The sequence below is a fragment of the Buteo buteo genome, chromosome 12 (assembly GCF_964188355.1).
Source record: "Buteo buteo chromosome 12, bButBut1.hap1.1, whole genome shotgun sequence".
In the NCBI taxonomy this organism is placed as follows: Eukaryota; Metazoa; Chordata; class Aves; order Accipitriformes; family Accipitridae; genus Buteo; species Buteo buteo.
Window position 1 is genome coordinate 5,571,834 of NC_134182.1, and position 12,745 is coordinate 5,584,578.

General features: G+C 50.6%; 1 long non-coding RNA gene across 5 annotated transcripts in view; it reads left to right on the plus strand.

Annotated features, from left to right (window-relative positions):
* The first annotated feature begins 3,267 nt into the window (after positions 1–3,267).
* The window catches only part of LOC142037856 (uncharacterized), a 35,440-nt gene continuing 25,962 nt past the window's right edge, over positions 3,268–12,745 (plus strand). For 2 of the 5 annotated variants that reach the window (XR_012652452.1, XR_012652451.1), the window contains exons 1-3: positions 5,834–6,170; positions 6,448–6,538; positions 10,018–10,155. This is a non-coding gene — a long non-coding RNA (uncharacterized LOC142037856). The other 3 variants (XR_012652455.1, XR_012652454.1, XR_012652453.1) reach the window with 3 other exon arrangements.

Consider the following 12,745-nt stretch of genomic DNA (forward strand, 5'->3'; position numbering starts at 1 on the left):
TCGCCATCGGGTGGGGAAACCCTTTCCAGTGTGCTGAAAGGGCTGTGCGTGGGGGGGGATTTGCCACTCGGCCCCCCCTTACCCTCCCCTGTCTCCGGCACCCGCAGCTCGCTTTACCCTCTGCACAGCCTTTTAAGTAATGGGCACATTCTGACATTGAGTTGGGTTTAATCCGGTAATGCTCCAGCTGATGGGATTTGGGATACCCTCACAAGAGGGGAAGGCAGAGGGGCTTTAGAGCGGGGTCTTGTGCGTAAAATTCCTCTGACGATGGGACCAAGGGGAGGCTTTGCGGGGGCTCGTCAGTCCTCGCCAGGCTCAGCTGATCCACGCTGGGGTGGTTATCCCCTGCACCCGAGGACAAAGGGACTTCACAGTGTTCAATCCCATGACCTGTCTATCCGTGGGACGCTTGGCTGAGCTGAAATGGGATTTGCCAAAATCCGCAGCGCTCGGATGCCGATTCGTGGCTGGGTCTGCTGTGGGTGCCTGGCTGCGGTAGAGGGGAGAGTCTGCCGGCGTTGGTATGGGGCAGGCGAAAGCCACGTTACGTGCCACCGCACACCCTGCCGGTGCTCCCAGATGGACACCCGGGCTGTCCTGGCCCATTCCAGGGCCTTTCTGAGCTGCCCAGCAGATACTTGCATTTCACAGACTGCATCCTGCCCGTGTGCTCTTCTCCACACAGCATCCGTTCTGGTTTTTCCCGGTAGCAGCCAAAGAGATTTCTCTAGGGCCTCCTCCTATGTCTGCCTTGCTTAATTTGAGCAGCTAAACCTCTGTAACTACTACTGACCTCTGTAAAACATGATTGGCCATAGTTTTCATGAAGTCTAATATTTAACTTAAGTGAGTATTTGGTGCTTTGTAGGGGACTTGCCATCAGTCACTTTCCATACCTTTCTCTTAAACAAATGTCTAAGGTTTGTTGACAGGGGAGGTTCCCACTGTGACAAAACTGCAGTCGGTTTTGAGGAAACCTGATCAGAAGACATCTCCAGAGCCTCTGCTGTCAGGAGAGGTGGTTTATTTGGCTGAGTTTCACTCAGGCAGCCAGCAAAAAGCTTCCAGTTGCAGACCCTGCGATGCCACCTCCCATCCTGGCACCGGGCTAGTCATGCTGAACTGCCTCTGTCATAATTAAAACTTGGGTGTCTAGCCTGAAATAATTGTTTAGTCTCCTCCTGTACTCCACAGGAGGAGGTAAACACCTCCAGAAGGTGATTCATTTTAACAGCCTATCTGGAAAGAATGAGTTCTTGGAGGTCCTCCGGCTCTCACTAGCGAGAAGTTGTAGATAACCATGTAGTTTGCGTGCCCAGCTCTCAGGTAGCTGAAGCTAGATGAGCTGAACCTCACCCCTAGTTTCTTTTGTGCTTTCATCTCGTCAAGTTTGCCCCTTCACATGTCAATGCCTTCATTTCTATAGCAGAAAAAGGTCTATACATCCATGGCCAGCCATTCTGCATGCAGCCAGTAGATCAAGTTCGCTGTAAAATTCACATTCCTTAATTGCCAGAACCGCTCCCCCCCTCCCCAAACCAGCAGGGTGTCAGTGACGCAAAGTGACACAACAGGGTAAAAAAAACCGCGAGAGGGAATGGGAAGAATGAGGAAAACATAGCAAGAGTGTGCCATGAAGACCATGGATGGAGGTGGAAGGAGAGGTTGCGGGGGTAAAGCACATGTGCCACCTGCATGCTGCTTGTGTTGGCTTAACTTGAGGGAGGAGGGGAGGGAGGAAGGCAGAACTGGCCTCTGCCTCCCAGCCAGGTCCAGTTCAGGGGCACATTCATTCCCACTCACAACTGTCTAGCCCATGGACGTCGCATCAACTTCAATCATGCTGAAAATCAGGCATGCTCCGGAGATGCTACCCGATGTAGGCGAGAGCTTTCCAGAAGTGTGGCCACGTAGTACAGGGCTCCCTTTAGCTTGGAAAACATGTGGTTTAAATAGCATCGGTCTCCCTTGGGAGGGGAATTAGTTTAAAGTGTAAGAAAAGAGGGTTCATGAACTCATTTTCTGAAGTGTCTGAACCCAAAATTAGCTAGAGAGGTTCACAAACCCTTCAGCTTCGTGAGGCTCATCCCACCTGAGCTGAGGAAAGCAGTCAGACCGAGAAGGTTAAATACACTCCTCGTCTTTTGCCTCCAGCCCAGCTGTAGGGCCTGATCCTGTTTGCTCCCTCATTCCCACATGCGTGGTTTCCCTCCCAGAGAAACCTCTGGCTGCAGGTTGGCTGGACTAGACTCTCGCCACAGATTTCAAGGGGATGCTGATCTTTCAACCTCCTCTGCTGGGGTCTTGCAACCAGTCTGTCTTACCAGGGAAGAAAATATGGGGACCACCAGCGTGCTAGAGGAAACAGCAGCTTCCCCCGTCCCCTCACGAAATGCAGGCTCCGTAACACTCCTTGAAACGTTTCGCAGGCTGAACGCCCGTGAGTGGTGGTAAGGAGCAGATTGCCATTTGCCCTTCCTCTGGCTGCAGATTCAGTGGTATGTGGCGATGTATGGGTAGTAAACCACTCTGTGAGCAGAGCAGATGAAAGCCTCCGTAAAAGCACGGTAGGAGAAGCATCGTTAGCGAGGACAGTATTTTTACTTAGCGTCTGTTGATGCCAGCCTAGCTGTAACTAGAAAGACGTGTGAGAAAATAATGCCTCTGAAGTTTTATTTCATGGCTTGCCTGCTATTTACCATGCTATAGAAAGACCCAGTCTAGAGCTACTTCAATGTTCAAGTGCTTAACACGAAGGTGTGTGAAAGGGCTTGCAGGTTTAGGACCTATTTTACTCACTTGGCTGCCTTGTTTCTCCAGACAAAAGCAAGCCTTGGGAAATGACTGCCAAAGCTTTGCCTGTGACCAAAATACAGTGAAGGACTGGCGGGAGGACGGGTTACCGACAGGCGCTGATAACAAGCTGACTTTGCTAATTACTGTTTTTAAAGTCCAAAGTCATTGGAAAAAATGAGTAAAGTTACATTTTGCACACCAGCGACAAGAAGAAAGCGTGCTGGAATGTCTGAGTCACCGCTTTGAGCACTCCTAATTATAAAGAGATATAGCTTTCATATGCTGCGTTACATATTACAAATGTGCGGAGATGCTTGGAGAAGCCTGGTGGCTGTCTTTATGCATGTTGTTTACCAGAAGATTTGAGTCTGGGTCAGATGACCCCCAGTTAGAGGGGGTTTTTTTTGGTTGGTTTTTGGTTTGGTTTTTGACTGTGGGGGTTTTTTTTAGATGATTTTATTTGTTTTACAGAAATTGGAGCGAAGTCTGAAACAAGCAAACTGAAATAGTAGGTAATGATTTTCTTCCAGCCCTGATGCGTGGTACAGCATAGGCGGGAGTGTGGTTCACCCACCCAGCTGCTTCACGCATAAAGCACACGCTCACACGCGATGTGCCTTTTACCCTGTGTCTGTACGGTGCCTGGCTTGAAACCTGTCATGGTGCTTGGTCCCTTGGGAATTTCTCTAACCCAGATAACAATTTTGCTCTGTGTGTCTGTATCAGCCCCTTGCTGGCAGCCTAAGTGGCGCGTGGGAACCAACCGCTGGTCCAAACTTCCAGACCAAATCGAGGTGGTTGCACCGGTCGGGGCATGGCTGGTCTCTGCTGATGGTGAGCCCTCATCAAGGGGCAGCGGACCCGGGGAGGTCTTGTGTCTTGGTGCATCTGGGTGGTGCACGCTAGAGGTACGGCTGCCTCTGCAAGAGGGTGCTGCTCTGGTGGGTCCTGGACCGTATCTGCCAGCCCTGGGTAGGCGCCTCAGGCACCCAAAGGCATCTCAGAAGGCAGTACGTACCTACGTACAGGTTTGCACACACCTTGGTCTTCAAGTGGGCTTCCTGGGCAATCTCAGGGCAACAAGCATGTGGGCTCTGCTATACACCAAGTTTCCTACAGGGCACGTGGACCGGGAGCTGGAGAGCCAGTGCCAGTCTGCCCTGAGAGGTGTAAAGATGCCCTTTCGCCGAGTGACCTCGTGGGATGCTGGTCCCGAGGCTGCGGGCAGAGTTCAATACCAAAGGCAGTGCCAGCCCCTGTAATTGGGCACGCTGATAGTACTTTTCCTGGATTACCTTTGCACCCACGTGACTGAGCTTTCCCAACAAAGCACGCGAGCAATTAAGGAGCTGAGGCCTCATTAAAAAAAACAACCACACAACAGGGCTTGTGACAGGTAGCTGGTGTCTCTAGCACAATTACCCGATAAGCGTAAGGCTTTGGAAAAATCCAGCGTGGAAAGGGTTAGGAGCTCAGTTGCATAATTCTCTTAATAAGCTGTTTTGTCATAAGCCATATCATAAACAGGCAGGAGCGGGGGCAGGAGGATGAGGAGGAGGATGGAAGGCTCCTCATAGCCTCCGCAGGCTGAGGAGGCTGTAGGTCGTTCGCTGGGTGGTGACTAATGTCGTTATCTATTTTTTTCCCCCTTGAAGTGGTAATGTTTCATCTGCATTTTGGCCTCTTTATCCTTTTGTTCAAAACATGCCTGTTTGCCTTTTCCTTCTCATCCCCCATGGCCCCACTCCCTTGAGATGGGAGGGATGCACGGGGCAGCTCCCGGGCTCCCTGAGGGCAACGATGTGCAGCCTCACGCGGTGGGCTGGGAGCGAGGGAATGTATCCATCTGGGAAGAAAAAGGGCAATTTATGAGTTTTGGACCCCAGGTTTATATCCTCCCTAGCAGAGCCAGCAGTGTCTGCAGCAAGGAACTCAACCCCTCACTGCCACCAAAATTTCCCCAGCCCACAAGTGGATGCGTCAAGAGAGGCCAACGTTACATTGCAATGAGGGTTTGGGTTTTTTATTGTGTAACCTCCCATGAAAATCATGCCTGTTGGGTGGACTGGCTTTTTGCTGGCCCAGGCTCCCAGGAAACCCAGTGGCGGGGACCCCGTGCCTCCCCAGCTCCTGAGGCAGAGGGTGGCCGACGACCGGAGCTGCTAATTGCTGCGGGGAGCTGAAGTGACAGGCAATTAGGCACTGGTGTGGTGGCCAAACCCCATCATAAGCATCAGGTAAGCTGGTCTCCCAGGGTGCTTGGTTTAGTCCCCCTGGGCCTGGCTTTTCACTGCACCAGGGTTTTTTTTTTAGAGCATTCGTATTTTCCATCCTATGGCGGGGATGGTGCCCACTTATTAGTGTCACCATCACCCCAAGAAGAAGAGATGCGCTCAGGCACGGGTACCAGAAGGAGGGCTGGAGGTGCTTTGGCTGCACCCGTGCTTTCCAACAAAGTCCTAGGAGAGCAATGGGCAGGGGGAGGGCAGCATCGCCCGGCGGCAATTGCACGTGCAGGGACGTGCCCATGCGTGTAGGAGCATCTCAGCCTCCCGTGTTTGCACACGCATGTGTCCGCGCACGTGTATATGCGGATGTTCAGCTAGCTCGTCGTGAGACAAGGTTTTCCCCACGGTACACAGTGCTGGGAGGGTGTGTGAGCACGTGCGTGGGGGGTCACCGGGTCTTCCTCCTGCTCCCCAGGGTGTACCAGAGTAAGGCAGGCCTGGTTTATCTTGTGGGAAAAAAAATCTACCCGGCTTGAATGACATAAGAAATGACCTGAAACGTAGGGCTGAGGCACAGTTAAGCATAAAAAAAAATATTAGGAGCTTCCTGGTAATGGCACCCTGGGGCCTGGGTTGTTTTATGGTGGCAGGTCAGTGCCATGAGACAGGCAAGGAGGGAGGGAAGGGGGCCCCTCTCCCAGCTCTTGCCTACTTTTCCCCTTTTGGGAAGGCATTGCTTTTGTATTTTACATGCGAACACTTTTTTCCCAGCTGCTATCCCTAGCTGAGCATTAAGGACCAGCTATTAGAGGCAGCTGGGGGTGCAGAAAGGGAGGAAGGCTTCAATTTAAATGAGCATTTGAAGCTCAGGGCTGGAGCGGCTGCACTTGTGAGAGGGAATGGAGAGGGGATCTAATTTTTAAATAAGCACCATCCTACCTCTGCCTTGTGCCAGCTGCCCCGCACCCCCCGTAACAGTCTCCTTACCATGATGCAGAAGGAAAAAAAAAAAGAATAAAAAGAGAACGGGGAAATTCTTGAGATTCTTTCCAATGGAAAAAATGTCTCCACTTATCACTCAGTGTCAACAGCGGCAGACACCTGTGTTTAAACACCCAACGACGACGAGCAGCAAGCCAAAAGGTAACCCAAAGCCTCTGCTTCCACCTCCCTGCGCGCACGCAAGCGGGACAATGGGCTTGGATGCTTCTCCATCAGCCCGGCGGGGCTGGGGCCAGCATCTCAAAGCCGTGTGAAGGCCAGCTCAGAGGTGGCAAAGCTGGCAGCATCCTGCGGTCAGGAAATGCCTGCAGCCTGGCCGCCCGCCGGAGGCATTATCGTGCGTTCCTTAATTAGACTGTCACCTACTTATCCCTCCCTCCTTCCCGTCCTCCGCAAACTCTTGCTTCATTGCATGCAGGGGTAAGCCGTGGCGTTCGCTATTTTCCTGGCCGGCCAGCCTGCGTGGGAAGCTCAGGAAGGAGGATGAAGGATGTGGCGCAATGTGCTGGGTAAGCACTGGGAAACCTAGACTTCCCCCGGTCTGGGGATGCATGGAGTGTATGCTCTGGGGTGAAGCGATGCTCTGTGAGCGGCGGGGTTATTTGCTCTCGTGGTGCCACAACATGGCCCCTCGTGCTGGCACACCCGAGCCACGTGCTGCTCGTCTTCATCTGCTGGGAATGCCAGGCACTTCACGTACTTGCTGCATGGGGATTTTTTTGGCCAGCCCATCAAACCTCCTGTTCTTCCAACTGCCCCATCCATCACTCTCACTGCTAACCAGTACCCATGAAGCAGAGGGCCTAAATAGACTTCCCCCCATTCCCTTCCTACCTTCTCTCAAGTTCCTGTTCATGAAAAATAATGAAATTTTGGGGAAGAGGATCTCCAAATGTTACAGCAGCCTTGTGTTCTCCAAGTCCTATGCGATGCTAAGGTGTTGGTAGGAAGCCACCACCACGTGACAGTCTGGTCAGGGGAACACCTACTGCCCATCCCTCAGTCCTCTCCTGTTTCCTGTGTGATCTTGAGCAAGCTGCTTATCTTCTACATTAATTTCTTAATTAATGCTTAATTTCAGCTTGATTCCTACAGGTGAAGAATGGAAATAATAACAACACTGAAGCCCATTTGCAGAGCGTGCAGAAATACCCTGCACGTGAACACACAGAGATGGTCAATGATTAGTGAACATAGAATCATACGAACATAGAATCATAGCATGGCTTGGGTTGGAAGGGACCTTTAAAGGTCATCTAGTCCACCCCCGCTGCAATAAACATACGTCACCAGACATCACTGAACACGTATCCATTGTGTTTGCTTCATTATTTTTATTGCTCCTGCTTTTCTTTTGGCTTGGTTAGTGATAATGCTACTGAGATGTTTTCTAAATAGTTTTAAACAACAACAAAAAATATCTCTTGCAGTCAATAGTAGTTAATTTACCATGCTAGGAAGATGCATCTTCATTAAGGTCCATGCATCCCACAGCATCTAAGCCACCAGAACGGAAATGTTGGCTCACACCTTCCTCCAAGACCTAGTTCATCCTGGCTGATTCTTGTTACCTGACGTGCTTGGATTTGGTCTGTAGTCACTCTCAGCACCTCTTACAGCAAAGCAGATGCTCCAGAGGGGGATGTATAAATTTGGTGAGTTGAAATGTTCTCTAAAAGGAGAGGTCCTTTCTCAGCATAGGTTTAACTGTTTAAAGTGGGACTCTTCCAGTCCAGGCCCACCACTATTTTTGCTAATAGAGTTGAAAACAGTGAGAGTTTTAGCTGGCATCGCTGTTTCATTTGGAGAAGTGATTTTTTTCTCATATTATCCAATGTTTTTCCCCAAATCAATCCACTAAGTGGTGTCCCCCAAGCGCTGCATAATTCAGCATCATTTGGTGCCTGTAATGTTACAATTACTCTTCAAGGCTCATTTGCTTCAAGGTCTTCAGGCTGTAAAGTTATGGGAGGGTGGTTAGTTGATTTTCAGGAATGTCTACTCTCTGGCAGGGGCTGGAGAAGGAAGGAACCGAAAAGAAATGCATGCAAATTCAATGACATAGCAGGAACTTCAGAGGCATTTCAACACAGTGATACCCACAGGCAAAGAAGTCATAATTGTTCAGGGGAAATACAGCCTTGCCAACTTCTATGATTTTATCGGGAGTCTCGTAATTTCCAGAGTGTCCTTAAAAGCCCAGCTGCTGGAGTCATCCCATTGTCAGGCAGTCTCAGCTTCCTTTTAAATGAAAAGGAACATTTCCAGCTTTTTTTTTTTTTTCCAGAGAAAACCTTGAGAAAGTAAAGTATACTGAGGGTTCAGAAATGGAAGGAAAAGAGAACCCAGGTCATATTAAAAACAGGCAGAAAACCAACATGGAATTGCACGATCAGAAACATGCTCACTCAGTGGTTTTTTTGGAAAAACTCAATGCCAAAACCAAATCTATTGCCATTTTCATCTGGACAACTGATTTGCAGACACTTGTGCTTGTCTGTCCCAGCCTTGTACCCTTGCCTCGCAAAGACTCGGGTGGCTCCAGGATGGGGCAGGAGGGAGATGCTGAGAGTCCACCTTTGCTCTTTTTCTTTCTTTTCTCTCCGTTTTCATCTGTGACTTTTAGTTATCCAGCTCGCAGGGGCGTTGTCAGCCCTAAAAGTGTGTGTGTGCCCTGACACAAATGCTTGTTGCTTTGCTGCTGTATGTATCAACTACTTTTATATCGTCTTTGGGCATTACCTGCTTAGGTATTCCCTGCTGTCTGGCACAGCAAGCTCTTACAGTGTAGATGACGGTGGCATCCAGCGTGGCTCGCTGTCCTGCATCACTTCCACCTCTCTGTGCTGTGTCTTAGCCCACCTGGTGTTGCTCTGCTCCCTGAAGGCACCGCTCTCCTCCACGTTTCCATCCCAGTTCACGTCTACAGGGATGTCTTGGCACACATGCTGCCCATGTTCCCTGGCCACAGCCGGCATCTGGCTGCCCACGCAGCTTTCCCCATCGTGAACATCATCCCAGCCCCAGGGCCAGTGCGGTACTGGGATCTGCTCTCCCGGACGAGGGAGCGTGGGATGGCTGATGGAGGACATCAGCTTCGCCAGAGCCAGTGAGAATTTGGTGAGACCTGAGGAGAGTTAACCATCACGGGGAGGCTTGAAAGTGCTTTTGTAGGAGAGGAGCTGGCATGGACATTTTTTCGAGAGCTAAAGTAGTGGCGTGGAAAGTTGGCTGTGCTTTTTGCCCCCTGTCATGGCTGCAAAGTTAAAACCATGGTAAGTGTGGGGGAAGGTGGAGGGATTGTAGCTCCTCCGTGTTGTGGTAACGAGGTCTGGTGAGGGGATTAAAAACCAGCTGCAAAGGCATGGTTATGCTTGCAGGGTAACTGGGCCCTTAATTATGTGAGTAATCTTCCTGAGCGGGCTGGTGCAGCTACAAGTGATGAGTAAGTGCTGCAAGGTCGTGTTTGCAAGAGGAGTGTAGGCTGGAGGGCTGGCCAAAGCCTACACGTGGACTTGGAGGAGAGGCAAGGGAAGGAGAAAGGCAGGTGAGCAGCCAGGCAAGGGGAGGAGAGGAATCTGTCTTGGCCAGAGGACATTACCTGCCTTTCCTAGGAGGGTTGTTCTAAAGACCTGAGGTGGGATGCCTGAACTGAAAGTGAAGAGGTTATCTTTTTTTTAAGCAATGCACCTTTCCATTCAGAAAATGGCACTGGGCTTTTTTGTTAGAAGCCATGAGTCTTTACAGCACCTTTCAGTAGTACCGTGAGTCTATCCCCCCATTCCTCAGAGCGGTCGCTCAAGCAAGGCTGGAGATAAGTATAGCCAGGGATGGAAAACCGTCACGTTTTTAGAAGCTTCTTCACTCAGTACTGGATCAGCACCCAAAGGTTTCAGCACTTATTTTGAGCATGTTTGGACTTAACTGGGGCCTCCTGGAGGCAAAAAAAAAAAAAGCTTTGTCACAGCATTTGTTCTGCTTCCAACAGGCTTGTGGCAATGCAAGCACAACGCCGCTTTCCTCCAGCCCTCTGAAACAGCCCTTTGGCTAACCGAGGAGCCTCCCCATCCGTGGAAGCCGGTGACTTTAATCTTTTCCTGGCGAGCTGTCGGCTGGCACAGAGGAGGTACGTGTACGATGCTCTCTCCATAGCTATGCTGTTGCTCCAAAATACAAATCCCAAACTTCCAGACTGGATTTTACTCTTTTTGTGTGTGGAAGTCTGAAGTGTTGCAGTTCTGCAGGCCACTTAGGGAGTTGCGATGTAGCAGTCGCGATGTGAGGAATGTGAAAACAAGGTACTAGAGTCTGAGCCCTTTTCTGCGCTACCTTTGTGCCAGCAGCTCTGTGAACACCGAGCGCTGCGCGGGAAGGACTCCTGTGCCCTTCATGCAGCGCTGAGCTGTGGTCCCCCTTTGCTCTTCATATTTCAGTGAAGTCTCTCTCTCTGTCTCACTGCCTGCACAATTCTGCCAAAGCTTTGGATTCCTAATGCTGCCAAAATGTCTTGCTGAAATCAAAGAGTGAAAATATTTCTGTTTCTGAAAGGACGCACATTGCTGCTGACAAGGAGTGAACTCTTTCTTTCCATAGACAAAACCCCAAATGTCTGTTCTGGCTCTAAGTAGATATTAGCTTCAGCCTAAGGAAAAGAGCAACAAATCAGGAAAGCCGAGTTTCCTGCAGAAAGTCCAGTGTTTGCCTGCCCGGTAACTGAGTGCTAATTCCAGGAATAAAACAGCTGTTATCCTTGCACACAGGCAGTCGTCTCGGAATTTAAAGAGGAAATGAAATGGGGAAAGGAAACAAACAAACAAAAAATTAAAACGTCACGTATAAAACCATGCCAAAGGTATAGAGAAGCAGAAGTTCTCATTCAACGAAGCGTTACATGATTGCTCAATAGGTCAGTAAACAGTGCAGGTGAAATTCTGGGTCCTCTGAATCTGATCGTCAAAATTTGGAGGCTGAGACTTTCTCACAGACCAAGCTGTGCATGTGTACCTTATTTTGCCTGAAATGCTTAGTCTGCTTTCATGCTGTTTGTGGGAGAGATTGAGTCCTGATCCATGGAAAAACAGTGCCCGAGATGTAACTAGCTCTAAGTCAAGGCGGTCCGGCAAGTACAAATTCAGAGAGACTTCAAAATCTAGGAAAAAGTGGTCACCAAGACAGTTTCCGCTACTGATTGAGTTGTAACAGAGAGTTTTACATGCGAACTTGCACAACCCCCATTACTTTATCGTCTTGGTGCTTCATCATCTTTATTGCATTCATTCTTGTGCAGCCCTAGGAGATGCAGGTCTCTCCTGGCACAGGTGAAGAATATAATCAGAGAGATTTACTTATCCTGCCTTATCCTGGCTGGTCATGCATATAAAAGGCCTTTGCCTTCAGCTGTGGCTTAGTACTGATGCAAGACCTTTTTCTGGTGCAGCTCTCTTCTGCCTCTGCCCCTTCCTCCCATCGAGAGCAAAATGGCTTCTGCCGTATTTAGTACGGATGCTGTGCAACACTGAAGAACAATATCCCGAGGTAACCCCCAAAATGGCTTTTATTCACGCTGTGCTGCTTCTTGCGGAGGGATCCTGTGCGCGTGGGAGTTGCTCCTAGCTTCCCATTGCCATGCCTGCTTCACCCTCCTGCCCCGTATTCCCCTCTCCTCCACAAATTCCCTCTGTGAGACTCCTGTTTTCTTCTCTCTCCTGACCTCTGCTTTGCTGTGCATCCCCACGGATGCGCATGACCTGGGTAGGGTAGGCTGAAGGGGTCTGCTTTCTCCTCCCGGGGCACCTCGGGGTCCTGCTGGCATGCCCTCCCTTTGCAGGAGGCTCCTCTCCTTGCCCGTGCAGAAGGCACCGGGCCTCTTTGTGGCGTGACATGGATCTGTGTGCGTCAGAAAACATAATAACTCTGGAGAAGGGATTGCTTTGGACCAGCTGAGAAGCTGACATCCCTCAAAAGGCTTTAAAGCTCCTGTCATTGGATCTACAAGGACTCCGGAGTGCATTTGCATCTTCTAGATTACCAGAGGAAAAAAACCTTCCCCTGTCCTTTTTGCCCTTTCCACTGTCAGAAGATGCCTGCGGAGAGAGAAGCTGCGCTCCCAGCCATCTGACTGCCCCTCTTTGCGCTGCTCCCCTGGCAGGAGGTGGGAAATCACCGACTTCACCATGCCTTTTGCTTTGCCTCCCTGCAAAGTGCCGCCACTGGCAGGGAGCTGCGGCTGGGGCAGCCTGCTGGGATGCTTTGCTCTTTCTTCCTCTCTCCTGGCAGCCTCCTGACTGCATGGGAACAATGGGATGACGTGACCGGAGCCCTGTAAATACTAATTCCCCTTTGAGGCTGTCGCACCAAACAGGAAACACAAACAGCCCCAGAATAGAAATTCAGCCCTCGCTCCGCTCCTCAGCAGGGGCTGCTCCCAAAGAATGCTGCCCGCCAGAGCCCTCCTCGCGTGGCAGAGCCACTCTGCCCCTCGTAGCGTTCCCCAGGCCCGGTGCTTCGACTGGACCGTGCTCATGAGGAGGTCATCTCCTACCTGGGAATGGCAGGCAGGTGGGTTTTGGGACGTGCCTTGCCCTGGCAGAGCTGAGGGTGGCAAGTGATAGTTCCTACAAGGATGGATTTATGTTGGGGGGGTGGCTGGAGCCTTGGGAAGCTGAACCAGGAGGAGGTGACGCTGGTTTTGGGGACAGGTCACGGAGGTGAGGCTG